Source organism: Bombus huntii, unplaced genomic scaffold (assembly GCF_024542735.1).
Source record: "Bombus huntii isolate Logan2020A unplaced genomic scaffold, iyBomHunt1.1 ctg00000248.1, whole genome shotgun sequence".
Lineage (NCBI taxonomy): Eukaryota > Metazoa > Arthropoda > Insecta > Hymenoptera > Apidae > Bombus > Bombus huntii.
Window position 1 is genome coordinate 7,501 of NW_026099463.1, and position 10,000 is coordinate 17,500.

At 44.3% G+C, this 10,000-nt stretch overlaps 1 non-coding gene across 1 annotated transcript; it reads left to right on the top strand.

Annotated features, from left to right (window-relative positions):
- The first annotated feature begins 4,738 nt into the window (after window positions 1-4,738).
- LOC126877803 (small subunit ribosomal RNA) lies at window positions 4,739-6,663 on the top strand. Its single transcript, XR_007695344.1, has one exon. It is a non-coding gene; the product is annotated as a small subunit ribosomal RNA (ribosomal RNA).
- The last annotated feature ends 3,337 nt before the right edge of the window (window positions 6,664-10,000 follow it).

Consider the following 10,000-nt stretch of genomic DNA (forward strand, 5'->3'; position numbering starts at 1 on the left):
TCACTTTATTTTTTTAAAAAATTTCATCCTCCGGACCAACGTGACCGGGACGTTGGAACTTAGAATTTTTTCGCCCCGTTACGAAAGTACCGAAAGTTCAACTCGAAATAACTCGCTAAAAAGCGTTATAACGTATCGAAATTTTGCGTGAAATCGTTACGTTTCGACGAAATCTAGTCGAAAGTAGCGATTTCACTTTATTTTTTTAAAAAATTTCATCCTCCGGACCAACGTGACCGGGACGTTGGAACTTAGAATTTTTTCGCCCCGTTACGAAAGTACCGAAAGTTCAACTCGAAATAACTCGCTAAAAAGCGTTATAACGTATCGAAATTTTGCGTGAAATCGTTACGTTTCGACGAAATCTAGTCGAAAGTAGCGATTTCACTTTATTTTTTTAAAAAATTTCGTCCTCCGGACCAACCTGACCGGGACGTTGGAACTTAGAATTTTTTCGCCCCGTTACGAAAGTACCGAAAGTTCAACTCGAATAACTCGCTAAAAAGCGTTATAACGTATCGAAATTTTGCGTGAAATCGTTACGTTTCGACGAAATCTAGTCGAAAGTAGCGATTTCACTTTATTTTTTTAAAAAATTTCATCCTCCGGACCAACGTGACCGGACGTTGGAACTTAGAATTTTTTCGCCCCGTTACGAAAGTACCGAAAGTTCAACTCGAAATAACTCGCTAAAAAGCGTTATAACGTATCGAAATTTTGCGTGAAATCGTTACGTTTCGACGAAATCTAGTCGAAAGTAGCGATTTCACTTTATTTTTTTGAAAAATTTCATCCTCCGGACCAACGTGACTGGGACGTTGGAACTTAGAATTTTTTCGCACCGCTACGAAAAGGCCGAAAGATCCCCTCCAAATAACTCGTTAAAAAGTGTTATAACGTACGAATATTTTTCAAGAAATCGTTATAACTCGATAAAATACGTCGGGATTAAGCGTTTATATCGTCGGCAGACGGATATAAAAACGTTTGGACCGACACGACCGGTCGTTGGAACATAGAAAAATTCCGAGCCGGTACGTTGGGACTTAGAAAAATTCCGAGGGCGAAAAAGTTTTTTCGAGTTTATTCGTTAAAAAGCGTTACAAGGTATGAATTTTTTTGCATAAATCGACGTAACTCGACGAAATACGTCGGGATTAATGGTTTATTTCCGTCCGAGAACGATTTTTAAAAACGGACCTATGCGGCCGGTCGTTCGTACTTGGAAAATTTTCGGACCGAACACTCTTTTTCGATTAATTCGTTAAAAAGCGTTTATAACGTACGAATATTTTTCAAGAAATCGTTATAACTCGATAAAATACGTCGGGATTAAGCGTTTATATCGTCGGCAGACGGATATAAAAACGTTTGGACCGACACGACCGGTCGTTGGAACATAGAAAAATTCCGAGCCGGTACGTTGGGACTTAGAAAAATTCCGAGGGCGAAAAAGTTTTTTCGAGTTTATTCGTTAAAAAGCGTTACAAGGTATGAATTTTTTTGCATAAATCGACGTAACTCGACGAAATACGTCGGGATTAATGGTTTATTTCCGTCCGAGAACGATTTTTAAAAACGGACCTATGCGGCCGGTCGTTCGTACTTGGAAAATTTTCGGACCGAACACTCTTTTTCGATTAATTCGTTAAAAAGCGTTATAACGTACGAATATTTTTCAAGAAATCGTTATAACTCGATAAAATACGTCGGGATTAAGCGTTTATATCGTCGGCAGACGGATATAAAAACGTTTGGACCGACACGACCGGTCGTTGGAACAGAAAAATTCCGAGCCGGTACGTTGGGACTTAGAAAAATTCCGAGCGCGAAAAAGTTTTTTCGAGTTTATTCGTTAAAAAGCGTTACAAGGTATGAATTTTTTTGCATAAATCGACGTAACTCGACGAAATACGTCGGGATTAATGGTTTATTTCCGTCCGAGAACGATTTTTAAAAACGGACCTATGCGGCCGGTCGTTCGTACTTAGAAAATTTTCGGACCGAACACTCTTTTTCGATTAATTCGTTAAAAAGCGTTATAACGTACGAATATTTTTCAAGAAATCGTTATAACTCGATAAAATACGTCGGGATTAAGCGTTTATATCGTCGGCAGACGGATATAAAAACGTTTGGACCGACACGACCGGTCGTTGGAACATAGAAAAATTCCGAGCCGGTACGTTGGGACTTAGAAAAATTCCGAGCGCGAAAAAGTTTTTTCGAGTTTATTCGTTAAAAAGCGTTACAAGGTATGAATTTTTTTGCATAAATCGACGTAACTCGACGAAATACGTCGGGATTAATGGTTTATTTCCGTCCGAGAACGATTTTTAAAAACGGACCTATGCGGCCGGTCGTTCGTACTTAGAAAATTTTCGGACCGAACACTCTTTTTCGATTAATTCGTTAAAAAGCGTTATAACGTACGAATATTTTTCAAGAAATCGTTATAACTCGATAAAATACGTCGGGATTAAGCGTTTATATCGTCGGCAGACGGATATAAAAACGTTTGGACCGACACGACCGGTCGTTGGAACATAGAAAAATTCCGAGCCGGTACGTTGGGACTTAGAAAAATTCCGAGGGCGAAAAAGTTTTTTCGAGTTTATTCGTTAAAAAGCGTTACAAGGTATGAATTTTTTTGCATAAATCGACGTAACTCGACGAAATACGTCGGGATTAATGGTTTATTTCCGTCCGAGAACGATTTTTAAAAACGGACCTATGCGGCCGGTCGTTCGTACTTAGAAAATTTTCGGACCGAACACTCTTTTTCGATTAATTCGTTAAAAAGCGTTATAACGTACGAATATTTTTCAAGAAATCGTTATAACTCGATAAAATACGTCGGGATTAAGCGTTTATATCGTCGGCAGACGGATATAAAAACGTTTGGACCGACACGACCGGTCGTTGGAACATAGAAAAATTCCGAGCCGGTACGTTGGGACTTAGAAAAATTCCGAGGGCGAAAAAGTTTTTTCGAGTTTATTCGTTAAAAAGCGTTACAAGGTATGAATTTTTTTGCATAAATCGACGTAACTCGACGAAATACGTCGGGATTAATGGTTTATTTCCGTCCGAGAACGATTTTTAAAAACGGACCTATGCGGCCGGTCGTTCGTACTTAGAAAATTTTCGGACCGAACACTCTTTTTCGATTAATTCGTTAAAAAGCGTTATAACGTACGAATATTTTTCAAGAAATCGTTATAACTCGATAAAATACGTCGGGATTAAGCGTTTATATCGTCGGCAGACGGATATAAAAACGTTTGGACCGACACGACCGGTCGTTGGAACATAGAAAAATTCCGAGCCGGTACGTTGGGACTTAGAAAAATTCCGAGGGCGAAAAAGTTTTTTCGAGTTTATTCGTTTAAAAGCGTTACAAGGTATGAATTTTTTTACGGGAATCGTTCTATCTCTATTAAATACGTCGGGATTAAACATTTTTATCGATTTTTTCAAAAAATTAGCGTTCGTCGAACTGACACGACTGGGATATTTTTCTAATTTTTTCGTTAATTAACGTTACAAGGTATATATTTTTTTGCATATTTCTACTTATTTTAACGTATTGTAATTGATTATAAACTTATTTTTTGTCCGTATTCGATAAAAGAGTATGTTTACTGATGCAATTTTTCGGTGAAAAAAAAAATTAATTTTTTGGTAAAAATGCATTTCTATTATGTTAATAAAACGTCTGGTAATGTATTTCGATGGTTGGATATTGGCTTTGTATAGTAGTGATCGAGCGTTCGCGAGACTAAGTTCCAGCGTCCCTTCCGAACGGTACGTTGCTACGGAGGTTTTGCACCGTAAGCGCGCGGCCGCTAGCCCGGCCGGCGCCGGCCTTCCGGCTGGCGCTTTCGTATCTATAAGAGAGACGTCGAGCCGGACGGTTCGGTCGGAACAGCGTTGAGCGCGTGGCTATTCTACGGCCTCGGTTGAGAATTCAGTCACCGCTCCTCGAGTCTTAGTGTATTTTACGCTATTTCTCGACTGTTCCTCCGTTCTCGTTCTGGTTTTTTCTCTACACTGCTGCGCCGCGGGTCGCTGTCCTGGACGTAATGACCAAATATCGTGGCAAGGTTCCCCTGAGTCGGGAAGCTGGTGACCTGTGTGTACGTATTCTAACAAAAATTGTTAGATGCGTGTGTGCTTGTACTAACTGAGCATCGATTCATTCAAAAGAGTATAACCGTCTGCTTTCTATAAAAACTTCTGCTTTCGCAGAAGTATCCGATGAGGCGGTAGGAGCGTACTATCTTTGCGTAGTATGTCTTCTGCCGAAAATGTTCTACCGATTGAAAGAATATTCTTACGGTATGTCCAGCGCGACGCACTGGGATACGCGCTTGTTCGTTCAGCGTGAGGTGCGTATACGTGCTTTACCGCTAAGATATTCTAATAAGTCTTTTTACACGAAGACAGCATTATGGAAATGTTCCTTTAGAAGTACGATTCTAAACATTTTATATAAGACTATGAGAGAGAGAGAGAGAGAGAAGAGAGGAGGTGGAGTTGAGAATTACAAAGTGGCTGCGAGCGGCGTTCGAAGATTATTACTGAACTATGGGTGTATCTCGAACGTCGCTAGGAGATATATTTTATAGATATATCTATCTTAAGAACGAAAAGTCTCGTCGTACGGTGCTTACGTCCCACCTACGACACGAAGAGAACTTAAACGAAATTTATAAGAATTGTTATACGAATAAGATCCCTGGTTGATCCTGCCAGTAGTCATATGCTTGTCTCAAAGATTAAGCCATGCATGTCTCAGTACATGCCGCATTAAGGTGAAACCGCGAATGGCTCATTAAATCAGTTATGGTTTCTTAGATCATACCTACATTTACTTGGATAACTGTGGTAATTCTAGAGCTAATACATGCAAACAGATTCCGACCAGAGATGGTAGGAATGCTTTTATTAGATCAAAACCAATCGGTGGCGGATGGCTCGTCTGTCCGTCCATCGTTTGTTTTGGTGACTCTGAATAACTTTGTGCTGATCGCATGGTCATCTAGCACCGGCGACGCATCTTTCAAATGTCTGCCTTATCAACTGTCGATGGTAGGTTCTGCGCCTACCATGGTTGTAACGGGTAACGGGGAATCAGGGTTCGATTCCGGAGAGGGAGCCTGAGAAACAGCTACCACATCCAAGGAAGGCAGCAGGCGCGCAAATTACCCACTCCCGGCACGGGGAGGTAGTGACGAAAAATAACGATACGGGACTCATCCGAGGCCCCGTAATCGGAATGAGTACACTTTAAATCCTTTAACGAGGACCAATTGGAGGGCAAGTCTGGTGCCAGCAGCCGCGGTAATTCCAGCTCCAATAGCGTATATTAAAGTTGTTGCGGTTAAAAAGCTCGTAGTTGAATCTGTGTGTCACAGTGTCGGTTCACCGCTCGCGGTGTTTAACTGGCATTATGTGGTACGTCCTATCGGTGGGCTTAGCTCCTCGCGGGCGGTCCAACTAATATCCCATCGCGGTGCTCTTCACTGAGTGTCGAGGTGGGCCGATACGTTTACTTTGAACAAATTAGAGTGCTTAAAGCAGGCTACCTTCGCCTGAATACTGTGTGCATGGAATAATGGAATAGGACCTCGGTTCTATTTTGTTGGTTTTCGGAGCCCCGAGGTAATGATTAATAGGGACAGATGGGGGCATTCGTATTGCGACGTTAGAGGTGAAATTCTTGGATCGTCGCAAGACGGACAGAAGCGAAAGCATTTGCCAAAAATGTTTTCATTAATCAAGAACGAAAGTTAGAGGTTCGAAGGCGATCAGATACCGCCCTAGTTCTAACCATAAACGATGCCAGCCAGCGATCCGCCGAAGTTCCTCCGATGACTCGGCGGGCAGCTTCCGGGAAACCAAAGCTTTTGGGTTCCGGGGGAAGTATGGTTGCAAAGCTGAAACTTAAAGGAATTGACGGAAGGGCACCACCAGGAGTGGAGCCTGCGGCTTAATTTGACTCAACACGGGAAACCTCACCAGGCCCGGACACCGGAAGGATTGACAGATTGATAGCTCTTTCTTGATTCGGTGGGTGGTGGTGCATGGCCGTTCTTAGTTGGTGGAGCGATTTGTCTGGTTAATTCCGATAACGAACGAGACTCTAGCCTGCTAAATAGACGTAACTTATGGTATCTCGAAGGCCCCCGGCTTCGGTCGGTGGGTTTTTACTACCAACGTACAAACAAATCTTCTTAGAGGAACAGGCGGCTTCTAGCCGCACGAGATTGAGCAATAACAGGTCTGTGATGCCCTTAGATGTTCTGGGCCGCACGCGCGCTACACTGAAGGAATCAGCGTGTTTTCCCTGGCCGAAAGGCCCGGGTAACCCGCTGAACCTCCTTCGTGCTAGGGATTGGGGCTTGCAATTATTCCCCATGAACGAGGAATTCCCAGTAAGCGCGAGTCATAAGCTCGCGTTGATTACGTCCCTGCCCTTTGTACACACCGCCCGTCGCTACTACCGATTGAATGATTTAGTGAGGTCTTCGGACTGGTGCGCGGCGGCAATGTGATAAGCATTGCCGATGTTACCGGGAAGATGACCAAACTTGATCATTTAGAGGAAGTAAAAGTCGTAACAAGGTTTCCGTAGGTGAACCTGCGGAAGGATCATTAACGATACGATACCAAAAGAATTTGACTTGAACACATATAAAAACTATGAAATATATATCACAATGGTCGGTAAGGAGCCGTACTCCTCCTGTATCGACGAAAGTATATACGACGTATTAACAAGCTATATACTTTAACAAACGAAAACGCCAGGGAGCTTGGCAACCTCCGTTGGCACGAATAGAAATATTCTTAAGGAGGAGACGACCCTCCAGCTACGGAATTATACGAAGAGAAGGTGGCACTCTCTCTCGATCATCGGGATGAAGAGATATATATATACAAGTATAAAAACGAAATGCGAATGAAACTTATTCGAGGCGCCTGCGTGAGGTCGTAAACAGAAAGACCCGCCGTCTCCGAATAAAACATATAACATATAATATATATATATATATATGAAATTCTAATAAAAGGGAACTCTAGCTTCGAAAGAGCCAACAAAAGTTAAGGCTCGATATCAAACGAAAAAATTACGATGGAAACCAGGTGTAAAGAGAAATGCAGTCGTGGCGCCTGCGAGAGGCCGTACACAGAAAGACCCGCCGTCACGATCTCGTATTTCGTATTTGCATCGTGGAAACCGTACAAACGAAATATAAAAGTCCATGCAAACTAATAAGAAAATCTCTAAAGTGCCTCGTGTCGGAGTGATCATGCTCGCCTATTCTCTTCTATGTTTCGTGGTCTGTGTTGCGTTTGTTCTCCTCCTAGCAACGGGACATATCGAAGACTCCTCTTTGGGATCGAACGAAGCGTCTAGAACGAGTCGACGAGAGCGAAAGAACTTGTAGCGAGTCGCGCAGAGCGAAAGGATACCGATATACATCTTCGAAGGTTCTCTTCGAAGATCCATGGATACCTTCTGCGTCGACTTCTCTCGTCTCTTTCATCGAAACTCTCGTCGTTCTCGAAACGTGCTTCCTACCCAAAGGGCGTGTGCTCTTCGTATGTCGTTTCGTTCGAAATAACGAAACCACGTGTAACATACTCGTGGATCGGGTAACCTAGAACGAAGACGCATCGCGTGGATGTTGGCCCGCTATGCGACGATGACCGATGATGATGATGATGATGATGATGATATGATGATGATGTCGATGTCGACGACGACGACGATGAAGACGATGTGTAGCAACGATTCGTAACTAGTCTAGCCGAAGTTCGTTCAGAGGGGAACGCCGCCGGCTTCGAAGCCTCGATGTCGTGAGTCGGACACCCGTGCCGTCGCTAGAGTTTTTCAAACTCTGCTTCTGGATATTGGGACGAAAGACCGCTCGAGGACGACGACAGCCGTGCGTGCGTATCCCATCGAATTTTTTTTACACCACCTGAACGAGACTAAAGTTTCGTCTAGTTGATCGTCTACCGTCGCATAATGTATATTATATACCGTTCAGAGGGGACCGGCTGTCTATCCTCGTTGTCGTGAGTCGGACACCCGTGCCGTCGCTAGAGTTTTTCAAACTCTGCTTCTGGATATCGGGACGAAAGACCGCGCGAGGACGACGGATGCGAGTCCCATCGAATTTTTGACTTACACACTACCTGAACGAGACTTAAAGTTTCATATTATATACCGTTCAGAGGGGACCGGCTGTCTATCCTCGTTGTCGTGAGTCGGACACCCGTGCCGTCGCTAGAGTTTTTCAAACTCTGCTTCTGGATATCGGGACGAAAGACCGCGCGAGGACGACGGATGCGAGTCCCATCGAATTTTTGACTTACACACTACCTGAACGAGACTTAAAGTTTCATATAATATACCGTTCAGAGGGGACCGGCTGTCTTTCCTCGTTGTCGTGAGTCGGACACCCGTGCCGTCGCTAGAGTTTTTCAAACTCTGCTTCTGGATATCGGGACGAAAGACCGCGCGAGGACGACGGATGCGAGTCCCATCGAATTTTTTATTTAAACACTACCTGAACGAGACTTAAAGTTTCATATAATATACCGTTCAGAGGGGACCGGCTGTCTTTCCTCGTTGTCGTGAGTCGGACACCCGTGCCGTCGCTAGAGTTTTTCAAACTCTGCTTCTGGATATCGGGACGAAAGACCGCGCGAGGACGACGGATGCGAGTCCCATCGAATTTTTTATTTAAACACTACCTGAACGAGACTTAAAGTTTCATATAATATACCGTTCAGAGGGGACCGGCTGTCTTTCCTCGTTGTCGTGAGTCGGAGACCCGTGCCGTCGCTAGAGTTTTTCAAACTCTGCTTCTGGATATCGGGACGAAAGACCGCGCGAGGACGACGGATGCGAGTCCCATCGAATTTTTGATTTACACACTACCTGAACGAGACTTAAAGTTTCATCCAGTTTGTCGTCTATCATCTCATATATAATATACCGTTCAGAGGGGACCGGCTGTCTATCCTCGTTGTCGTGAGTCGGACACCCGTGCCGTCGCTAGAGTTTTTCAAACTCTGCTTCTGGATGTTGGGACGAAAGACCGCGCGAGGACGATGGATGCGAGTCCCATCGAATTTTTGATTTACAAGACACACACTACCTGAACGAGACTAAAGTTTCATCGAGTTTATCGTCGCATAACCCGTTCGGAGGGGACCGGCTGTCTATCCTCGTTGTCGTGAGTCGGACACCCGTGCCGTCGCTAGAGTTTTTCAAACTCTGCTTCTGGATATCGGGACGAAAGACCGCGCGAGGACGATGGCTGCGAGTCCCATCGAATTTTTGTTTTTTTTTTTTTTAAAAAAAAAAACACCACCCGAACGGAGATGTGTTCTATCTTTCGTCGATTTTTCATGCTTTCAGTCGGTCGCGTGGTCGCCATCCGTTCGGAGGGGATCGCCGGCTTCGAAACCTCGATGTCGTGAGTCGGACACCCGTGCCGTCGCTAGAGTTTTTCAAACTCTGCTTCTGGATATTGGGACGAAAGACCGCTCGAGGCGGACGGCCGCGCGAATCCCATCGAATCTTTACTATCACCCGAACGATGGAGAGATGCACGCGCGCTGTTTCTTGAATAATTGGACGAGAGAGTAGAATCAAACACATATATAACATGGGCTAGCCACCGTGCTTACTCGTTCGCGAGATCGTGTGCTGTACAGAGGATTCAGAATCGGGTGTATATATCCCCGTCGTTTCCTGACGAACGGAGCTTCGATCTCGATGGTTGTTATATATCATAATGTACTTTACGCCCGGCCGGCGAACGCGCGTATCTTCGCGCGTTCGTCGTTTTCTTTTTTTTTCGAACGTTTTTGTGTCGTCAATCCTATGGCGACTTCTGCGCGTTCGATTCCCGTTGGTCGAACGTGACGGAACTCGGCTTCGCTAGAACCGAGAAGAGTACATTTGAGTATTGAA